The sequence below is a fragment of the Sceloporus undulatus genome, chromosome 2, assembly GCF_019175285.1.
Source record: "Sceloporus undulatus isolate JIND9_A2432 ecotype Alabama chromosome 2, SceUnd_v1.1, whole genome shotgun sequence".
In the NCBI taxonomy this organism is placed as follows: domain Eukaryota; kingdom Metazoa; phylum Chordata; class Lepidosauria; order Squamata; family Phrynosomatidae; genus Sceloporus; species Sceloporus undulatus.
The window spans coordinates 20,844,678-20,855,483 of record NC_056523.1 but is presented as its reverse complement, the minus strand read 5'-3'; the positions used below and the strand labels follow the sequence as shown (position 1 = coordinate 20,855,483).

Genomic DNA, 10,806 nt, shown 5'->3' with positions numbered 1-10,806 from the left:
CCAACTGTGGGGTGGGGCCGAAGCCAAAAAATAAATAATTAAATAATTTTTAAAAATGTAAATAAATAAATAAACCGGGACAAATGTAGGACAACATTTTCAAATGGTGGACACTTTTTTTAAAAAAGTGAAGGACACGCAAAAAAATTTGCTGATTTTTTAAAAATGTTAATATAATGCATGTTTCTGAGGCGTCTATAGACAATTGCCCCCCTTGACCCTGCGCGCAAGAGGCCAAAGGCCCCGCGGCAATCGGCAGCAGGACTGGGCTGGGCGGTCCCAAGGCCTTGCCAGGCCGCATCCGGCCCGCAGGCTGCAGTTGCCAACCCTGATCTAGGGTGACAAACCTCCTGGATTTTTTACTCTGGGAGGATTGTTTCCCACTGATGTATCATTTCATTGGATTTGTGAGTTTGTTTCTCCTTCCTATAATATTAGCATTAGTACTTTACTAGGACACTTAAGGCAGCAATCCCATGTAAGCCCACTGAACATAGTGAGCCTTTTGAGTAAACAGGCATACGATTGTTCTGCTAGACCACCAGCATTTAAATAGACCCTCCAATGTATGTTTTTGATAGTCTGTGTTTGTTTGATCTTGAATGCTCCTCTGTTAACAAAATAGCTTCTTCATTGAAATGACAGATATCTGCCTGTAACTTTCAGGGAGTTTTTATATATCTATGTGTGTGTATGAGTGTTGTGTGTGTGTGTGTGGTGTGTGTACAGGCTGCCTCTTTCTTTCCGGAATCCTGAAATCTGAAATACTCCAAAACCAAAACTTTTTTCATGGATGGCTGGATAGTGACATATTTGTTTTCTGATAATTCAGTGTACACAAACTTTGTTTCATGCACAAAATTATTAAAATTATTGTATAAAATTTCCTTCAGGCTCTGTTTATAAGATGTAAATGAAACATAAATTAATTTTGTGTTTAAACCTGGGCCCATCTCCCGATAGCTCATTATGTATGTATATGGAATAGAGATATTCCAAAATCCTTCACCACCCCACCCCAACCCAAAGCACCTTTGGTCCAAAGCAGAATACTGTAGTCTAATATTTTCTCCGTAGCAAACTAGTTTGCTGAGTGATGGGAATACTTTTCATATAAGGGGAAAAAGTAATCTGATACTATCCTCTACACTTTCGAAATGGTCAGTCTATTCTGTCAGCTCAGAACTTTTCCTTCATTATTTTGCTTATAACAGACAAGTCTGAGCATATAGATTGCAATCCAATCCCCTCAGTGCAGCATAAATACCCACATGTGGAGATGCTCAATTCTGCTTCCACTACTGTCAGATATCTTGCTTGGGTAATGCTCAGACTGTCACTCTGCATCCATAATGCTACTTCTGCATGGGTAGTTCATAAACGGGATAATAGAATCATAGGTTGGAAGAGACCGCAAGGGCCATCCAATTCACCCCCTGCCATGCAGGAACTCTCAATCAAAGCATCCCCGACAGATGGCCATCCAGCCTCTGCTTAAAGACCTCTGGCAGCATTGCCAGAACATTGAGAACTTCACAAGGGTTGTCAGGGGAAAGGCCCCCCTCATGGTTTCCTTCATCTTGGAAACACTGATAAAGCGCTCTGTCCTTTGTTTGAGAATCACTGATTGAAAGTTTGTTGCAAAACAGTTAAATTGTTTTGGATCAGGAGTCCCAGAATCACTGATCCAGACTTTGTTTATGTAACAAGGAAAGATATCCCAGCTTCTATTTCAGGAAGTGAGGTAATAAGAGGAGAAGAATTTTGTACTTTATCACTTGATGGTCAATGGAAAGGACAGTAATGACCAGGTAGCAGCAGATAAGCAGGGTGAAAGATCATGTCCTAACTACAACAAAGGAGAAGGCACCGCAAACTGGAGGACATAAGAAAAATCTAGGGTAGACTAATAAAAAGCTAAAAGCACCAACATAAATGTAAATTCATGCTTCTTAGTCTGCTTCAAATGGAGGACATTTTTAAATTCCTCCTGGACAAAAGGCTGAAATGGAGGACATATCCTGAAAAGGGAGGACACCTGGTCACCTTGCAAATACACAATTGGAGAAAAACTGGCTGATTCATCCTTTCACACCGGATGCTCTCTGAATCTCCAGGACTACAAAACCCATGGCCCCCATTCACTTGTGGCTGATGGGAATGTAGTCCACATCATCAACAAGGTGCCAAGCTGATGCTGTCTTAACTAAGCAAATAACAGCATGCTTTTATATGTGTATCATGAGACGTATATCCCTCGAGTTGAACGGAGGTCCTCCTAGGTAAGTGGTGTAGTACTGCAGCTAGGTTCACAAGGCTGTTGTGTGTGGGCTCTTGATTACATTTAAGAACCAGTGTGTGCATAAAGCATTATATTATTTTAAGGGCACCACAGTGGCGGATATTCAATGATATCTTCCAGTCTCGTTTGTGTATTGAACTCACGAATTTCTCATAGTTACTTAAATGGCTCTGATTTTGCATGTTTCTCTAGACTGATCTAGACAGTGCTGTAGTTGGAGTTAGCAGCAACTTTCCAAAATAGCTGGTGGTTCATTTTCCCCCCCAGAAAACCCTCTCAAAAATATGCAATAGTCCTTTAATAACCAAGTGAATTATTCACTTACGAATAATTTTCATGTGTATCCCAATACAATTTAGTGAGACTGTTTCATGCACGCTCTCAGTCTTATTTCTGTTGCTTAGGGCACCAAGACATTTTGCCTGCTAGGGCAGCCACATAATAATAATCATAGAACCATAGAGTTGGAAGAGACCTCAAGGGCCATCCAGTCCCACTTTTGCCATGCAGGAACATGAATCAAAGCAACCCCAAAAGATGGCCAGCCTCTGTTTAAAACCTCCAAAGAAGGAGACTCCACCACCCTCCAAGGGAGCATCTTCCCTGTCAACTGCTCTTACTGCTATGTTAGGTGGAATCTCTTTTCCTGGAGCTTGCATCCATTGCTCCAGGTCCTATTCTCTGGAGCAACAGCACAACAAGCTTGCTCCATCCTCAATATGACACCCTTCAAATATTTAAACAGGGCTATCATATCACCCCTTAACCTCTCTTCTCCAGCTAAACATCCCCAGCTCCCTAAGGCATATTTTCCAGACCTTCTCATTTTAGTTGCCCTCCTTTGGATACTCTCCAGTTTTCTAACATCCTTTCTGTTGTGCCCAGAACTGGACGCAGTATTCCAGGTGACGCCTGCCCAAAGCAGAACAGAGTGGGACTATTACGTCCCTTGATCTATACTTCTATTGATGCAGCCTAGAATTACATTGGCTATTTTAGCTGCAGTAGGCCTCACCAGTCATCCATCCTTTAATACTAGTGGTTTTAAAAAGTTTGTCTGATTTGTTTTAATCTGCTGATTCTGTAGTTCAGTCTATACTTTAGCTGTATATTAAGCAGCTAGTTTTAATTGTTGATTTAATACCATGCGGAGGTAATTCGAGTTACTGTTTGTCATCTCCTCACATCTTGTGTGGCCTTCAAGTCGTCTTCCTATGCGACCTACATGAACTTCTGCGTTTCTTCAGAGTGGTTTGCCATTGCCATCTTCTGAGGTTGAGAGTGTGTGATGCCCAAGATATGTAGGGCATCAAATGGAAACGGGATTTGAACGTGGTCTCCAGTCATGGTCCAACATTCAAACCAGTTCACCATGATGGCTCTCAAATTTGTGAGTATATTCTCTTTATTCTATTGGAAATGACAATCTGATTTAAAGTCTTGATAGTATCACTGTGAGAAATGTCATGAAGCACACAACAATACAGACATCTAGATTAGAGATGGGTGAGAATAGATACTCGAAGAGGACCAGCCCTCCCTTCAGCCACCATCTGGAAGGGGAGAGAGAGGCAGGCGAGCTCCAACTGCCTTCCTCAAAAGAAGACCAGCCCTCCCTTCAGCCACCATCTGGAAGGGGAGAGCGGCAGGCTAGCTCCACCAGGCCTGCCTAAAGAAGCAGAGCCCTCCCTCCGGTCCATCTGCTTTGGTCCAGGCCTCAGGGGAGAGAAGAATGCTGGACTGATCCCCTCCCCCGCCCTCACCATTCCCTTCTCCTTTGGGTCATGTCTTTTAGATTGTAAGCCTGCGGGCAGGAACTGTCTGATAAAAATAATAAATGTAAGCCGCCCTGAGAGCCATTAGGACTGAAGGCGGGATATAAATACCTAAATAAATAAATAAATAGATAGATACAAGAAGCATTAAGTATGAAGAAACCAGAGTGTCATAGTGGTTTGAATGTTGGCCTACAACTCTGGAGGGCAGGGGTCGGATCCCCGCTCGGCCATGGAACCCACTGGTGACTTTGGCCAAGTCACACTCTCTCAGCCTCAGAGGTTGCCATGGCAAAAAAAAAAAACTTTGAAGAAACCTTGCCAAGAAAAACCCAAGACAGGATGGCCATAAGTCACAAATCAGTTGGAGGAACAACAAACAACCAATCTCCCCATGGTGAAGGGGCAGGGAGCCTGCTGCCACCACAATGGCAGCCTAAGGTCCAAAACAACTGAAGGATAAACCCAGTTTGAGACCAGTTTAACTGCCCTGGCTCAGTGCTATTAGGAAAACCTGGGAATTCATAGAATCATAGCGTTGGAAGAGGCCGCAAGGGCATCCAGTCCAACCCATTTGTCATGCAGGAACTCCCAATCAAGCATCCCCCAACAGATGGCATCCAGCCTCTGCTTAAAGGCCCTCCAAAGAAGGAGACTCCATACACTCTGAGGAAGAGTGTGTTACTGTCAAAACAGCCCTTACCTGTCAGGAAGTTCCTCTAATGTTGAGGTGGAATCTCTTTTCCTGGAGCTTGCATCCATTGCTCGTTTTTATTCTCTAGAGCATAGAAGCAAGCTTGTTCCTTCCTCAATATGACATCCTTTCAAATATTTAAACAGGGCTATCATATCACCTGTTAACTTTCTTCTTCTCCAGGCTAAACATCCCCAGCTCACTAAGCGTTCCTCATAGGACATGGTTCCAGACCCTTCACCATCTTGAATAGTGGCACTATTACTTCTCTTGATCTAGGACATACATTATTGATGCACCTAAAATGGCATTGGCCTTTTTAGCTGCACATATCACTGTTATCAGTTCAACTTGTCGTCTATTGGACTCCTAGATCCCTTCACATGTAGTCTTGTTAAGCCAGGTGTCCCCCATCGCATTTTGTGCATTTCATTTTTCTGCCTAAGTTCAGTACCTTACATTTCTCCATTTGAAATTCATTTCTTAGCTTTGGACAGCTTTCTAATCTATGAAGGTTTTCTTGAATTTTGATCCTGTCTTCTGGGTATTAGCTACTTCTCCTAATTTGGTGTCATCTTCAGATTTGATAAGCATGCCTTCTATTCTTTATCCAGTCATTATAAAGATGTTGAATAGCACTGGGCCCAGGACAGATCCCTGTGGGACCCACTGGTCACTTCTCTCCAGGATGAAAAGGAGGCCACTGTTGAGGACCCTTTGAGACCATAAGTTCCAAATGAGTTGGAGGAAGAAGAACCACTAAGGTCCCCATGGAGAAGGGTTGGGGAATGGCTAGAAATAGGCCCAAGCCAGAGAGCTAAGGCTAGGCCTGAGGCTGTGGAGGCTGCGGCCGGTTCCACCATCATTCCCGAGTGCTAGGAGGCGGGCATGGAGGCTGCTTGGCTTCTGAGGGCCGCCAGAGGTCTCTGGACTGTCTAATAAAACAGTCAGTTTATGACATGAAACCGCATCCTTGGAAGTGCAATCACTTCGGAAGTAATCTGGAACTGAGCCACAACACCACCAAAAAGCTCCGTGTGATATACTCCTCTGTCAGTTCAACCAAGTGAGTGGCAGATGTGTGAGTAATGAAAGACAAACCTTTTCATTGTAGATAATGGCTCCTTCCTCACAGATGGTTTTATGAGTGCAGAGATGTTGATGGACACACCAGTTACACCCCCAATGGCTGCTCACACACCCCTGGCATCTGAAAACAAGAACAGCAGAACTGTTGTTGAGGAGGGCCAACAGATTTTTTAAAAATGCTTTGAAGCAATTACAATGTTGAGGGAATGGTTTGGTAAAGAGAGGTTGTCCTCATGGACTTACGGTGCCAATTTCCTCAGAGACGCCACTGCCATGCAATCATAGAAAGAGAATGCTGTTGAAGCAATGAAAACGCTACGAAAGCGTACCACCAGCTGAATGGTTATGTGGTCTGCAATGGGAAAGAAAAGGATCCTTCAGGTACACTTCAACAGCAAACACTGCTCACACAGTTCAGATCTAGAAAATGAGAGACAGGAAGGGCTGGAAAGAGCAGGTCTTTCCCCTGGTGCAGATAAAATAATAAGAAAAAATATTAAGGAAGCAAGAACCAGATTGTTGTGGTGGGGACTGAGGAAAAAAGGAAACAAGATGAAACATCTTTACCAAACTTGTATTAATGCCAATAAAGTGGTAAGGGCAGGCCCATTTCACAAATGAACTTTCCTACACTCTCATAATGGAGTGAGGGGACCTTCTGTACAGCATCATGTATGGCAATGATGAATCTTCCTTTGTTGCATGGATCTTCTTCTAAGCTCCAAAATTATGCAGAAAGGGCCCCAAACACGTGAAAATACCACTGCCACTCCCTCAAGCACTCCAGAAGCCTGCACTACTCCCAAATACATCTAATTACCTCTGCATGCCCTCTCTCAAATGGTAAGGGGAAGTTATGGGGCATCACTTTTAAAAGCCAGAGTTCCCATAAAGCCCTGACATACTATGGGAACTGAACATAGACAATGTGGTTGTATCTCTGGTCTAGCCCCTCACCTGTTCCTGCTTTCAAAATTGGTGCATGGCTGGGATCTGGTGAGGGACACATGATGCCTGATCCCATCAGCACTGCTGGGCTTTCATAGTCTTCAAAGAAGCATGAATAGGACTCTCCATCTTGCAGGGCTGGCAAATCCGAAAGAGTCAAGAATATCTGCCAATCAAAGACATAGCCCAGATGCATGTTAATGGCAGGAAGAAATCTTCATTCACATTTTCAGGAAAAAAGAAATACAGTAACCCATAAGATAATGTTGTATATTGTGTGTGTGTGCACCTTGGAGTCACCTGTCAGTTTATGGTGACCCCATGAATTTCACAGGATTTTTCTTAGGCGACCTTCCATGAAAAACAGAAAGACTCAGTTTCTAAGCATCCCAGTTGTAGGGGGGATTTTAAAAATACACAGTCTCTGAAAGCATCTGAGTCTCATTGTTTTTTTTAAAACAAATTCCTTGTTATTTCAAGTCTCCTTGGCTATTTCTCTCTCTATTTCATATCTTTATCAGATATGAAAGAACATTCTCTATCTCTGGGGAAGGAATGTAACTCAATGCTGCATCACATGCTTTATACTGAAGTGGTTCCATGTTCAATCTCTGATACCTTCAGTAAGGCCAGCAAAGACTCCTCTCTGAAACCATAGAAAGCCTCTATCAGTTGGAGTAGACAGTACTGAACCAGATCAATCATAGTCTTAACTTGGCAGAGTTTGGAAAAAATATTGGCCATGCTGGCGAGGGAAGGTTCTGGGTGCTGTAGTTCGAAAAAGTGACTTTTCAGATCTCTGTGGTTGACATTTTGAAGTTTCCTTTCTCTGTGTTCCTTCTCTTCTCTTTCTTGACTTGAAATTTAACTTCTCTCTTTCATGCTTCAGTAATTTCTTGTCTTGATTACTGTAATTTTCTTTTAACCAGCCTTCCATTAACTCATTTAAGTCCCCTAGTTTCTACCCAGCATTCTGCTGCTAAGATTATCTTTCTAGCCTGCTGTTTTGAACATGTCACTCCACTCTTTGATGTTACTTCACTGACTGTTTGGCTTTTTCTTGAATCTAAAGCTTCTTGTTACAACGTTTAAAGCCCTGTGGCACAGCAGTTTGTACGTTGGACTATGACTCCGGAGACCAGGGTTTGATTCCTAGCTCAGCCATGAAACCCACTGGGTGACCCTGGGTAAGTCACATGCTCTCAGCCTCAGAGGAAGGCAATGGCAAATCTCCTATGAACAAATCCTGCCAAGAAAACCCTAGGGAGTCAGAAATGGCTTGAAGGCACACCACACACACACACACACACACACACACACACACACACACATGACTTGGCTGAGTGTAAATACCCTAAAGCTACCAGATCCTGTCTGATCTTGGAAGCTAAACTGGGTTAACCCTGGTTGGTATTTGGATGGGAGACAGCCAATGAATACCAGGTGCTGTAGGCTATATATTTCAGAAGATGGAACTGGCAAAACCACTTCTGAGTATTCCTTGCCTAAGAAAACCCTATGAGATTCATGGGATCACCATAAGTTGACAGGCAACTTGAAAGCACACAACACATACACACACACACAACTTTGCTCCTACTACCCCATCTTTCAGCCTCTGTTTTTCATTATTGCACCTCTTGGGATCTTAATTTTTCAACTTCACAATTCTTACTCAAATCATGGGTTTTAGATCCTTAGTTTGGCTTCATCCTTTCTTCCCTGCTGATCTATGATCTTGGAATTATATTCCCAAATACATGCAGAATGATCCTTCAATTATCATTTTCACAGGGCAAAAAAAAATGAAAAAAATAAATTGTGAACCTAATGTATAATTATGGAGATTTTTTAAAAAATGATGCCTTTGTATATTAAAAAACGTCCTTTTCTAAATATTCAATCAAGTTATTTCAATCACAGATCTTGTGAAACCAAATATGTCATAAATTAGGAACAACATGAGTATGTGTGGAAACACACATGCCCTGGACAAAAGACATCTCTGAGGACCTCAGAAAAGTAGTTATCAGTCTGGAAAGAGTTACAAATCCTATTTAAGGATTTGGACTCTCCCAAATCCCCCTCAGTCCCAGACAATCTACAATGGAGCAAATTCAAGACCACAGTCACTCTATCCAGAAACAGATGCCCTACTAATTATCTCCAAGAACAAACATCATCCGAAAGTCACAGCCCCAGAGTAACATCCCAGTTTTGTGGGTGTTTTCGGGCTATATGGCCATGTTCTAGTAGAGTTTTCCTGATGTTTCGCCAGCCTCGTGGCTGGCATCTTCAGGGAATGCTTGCCTGGAAAGGAGTTGGGTTATGTATTACTGTGTGACCCTGGGGAGGCAGGAGTAATTTGCCTGTGTATTGTTCTGTGTGTTGATGGCAGGGAGTCTAATGCAAAAGAGGATTAGTGTCTGCTAATTGGTGATCATTATCTGCTGGAAAAGCCCCTGACTCTGAGTGGTTCCCATTTGCATTTGCTGAGTCTCATTTGCTATTCTTCGGGACTGTTAGCCAAATTTGTTCACTTAAGGGTTTCTCTTTCTGGTTGAATTATCCCGATGCTAGTGGATGAGTCACACTCTCTCAGCCTCAGAGGAAGGGAATGGCAAATCCTCTGAAGAAACTTGCCAAGAAAACTCCTTGATAGGTTCATCTTAAGGTTGCCATAAGTTGGAAATGACTTGAAGGAACACAAAACAAATGGATTAGTTTAAGATCTAATAACAGTTTAGGTGGAACTTTGACAGCCTTAAGGGATTCACCAACTTTTTCTCACCACTATAATTCTCAATGACTTTTTTGTTTTGTTTCCTAAAGCTTTTGGAATTCTGTTTTTAATGTTATTTTTAAAATTTTGTATATTCAGTTTGTTAAAATATGCATTTGTTTTCCTTCCCTGTATTCCTCTTTTATTAAAACTACACATTGACAAAGTTGTGTCTTTTATTGTGTTTATTTTTGTTCAGCACCATGTTCCTTGGTGGTGATAATGTAAATAAAATAATCTGACACTTGCGGCTATCTGCATTACCCAATGTATAAGTAGATGCTATGGCTGCAGAAATAATCCAGTCTAAACCATTTTAAATGCCATGGCCCAATGCTACGGAATTCTGGGAACAATCATTTGTTGTGGCACCAGAGTGCTCTGATAGAGAAGATTAATTACAATTCCCAGAATTACACAGAACTGAGCCATGGCAGTTAAAATGGTGACAAACGGATTATTTCTGCAGTGTGGTATACAGACATGACATCCATCTTATATATTTCTCCCCACCTTTCCCAGGGAGTTCTCCCGATGTTTCCAGCTCTTCGCTTTGTCAACTTCACATTATACAAAAGGGTTGACAGCGAGAATGTGAATGACTTCCAAGTTCCCTCTCACAATGGAAGCATGAAAATGAGTTGTGGGAAAGTCACTCACACTTCTGCTGTCCCAGAGGAAAGTAGCAGCTGCTCTTTGCAAGACAATTTCTCAGCCTCCAAAGTGGATTTGAAATGTCCATCGGCTTACATTTTTCTGTACTTCTCTGCTGTGCTGGCTGGAGTCACTGACTGACAGAAAGACACTGCTGGGCTGGTTAAAACCCCACAGCCATTGCTCCCTCACTTGGAACTGAAGCATTCAGAGCGACGGCTGCACCTGGGGACACACACACATAGATGAAGACAGGAAAAAAAAGCAAAAGATCTTTTAATTGCTCTAGACAGAAACAAACATTTTGTTTTAATGTGGTTTGTGTAGTGTGTTTTAATGTGCGAAGAGGCCCCGTTAGGATGCTTAGTCACATAGACAATGCAGTTTGGTACCACTTCAACTGCCATGGCTCAACCCTACAGAATTCTGGGATTTCTAGTTTTGTGAGGCATTAGCATCTTGGGTAGGGAAAGTGATCATCTTGTAAAACTACAAATCCCAGGATTCTTAGGATGGAGCGAGAAGCTTAAAGTGGTGTCAAACTGTATTATTTCTACAGTGT

At 42.4% G+C, this 10,806-nt stretch overlaps 1 protein-coding gene and 1 long non-coding RNA gene across 2 annotated transcripts in view; one reads left to right on the top strand and one right to left on the bottom strand.

Annotated features, from left to right (window-relative positions):
- The window catches only part of LOC121923989 (tripartite motif-containing protein 15-like), a 146,370-nt gene that overhangs the window by 74,408 nt on the left and 61,156 nt on the right, over window positions 1-10,806 (top strand). The gene's annotated exons all lie outside the window — the stretch shown is intronic.
- Window positions 5,870-10,388, bottom strand: LOC121924029. Its single transcript, XR_006102507.1, has 4 exons — window positions 10,341-10,388; window positions 6,818-6,974; window positions 6,104-6,212; window positions 5,870-5,981 (listed from the first exon to the last, which is right to left on the bottom strand). It is a non-coding gene; the product is annotated as an uncharacterized LOC121924029 (long non-coding RNA).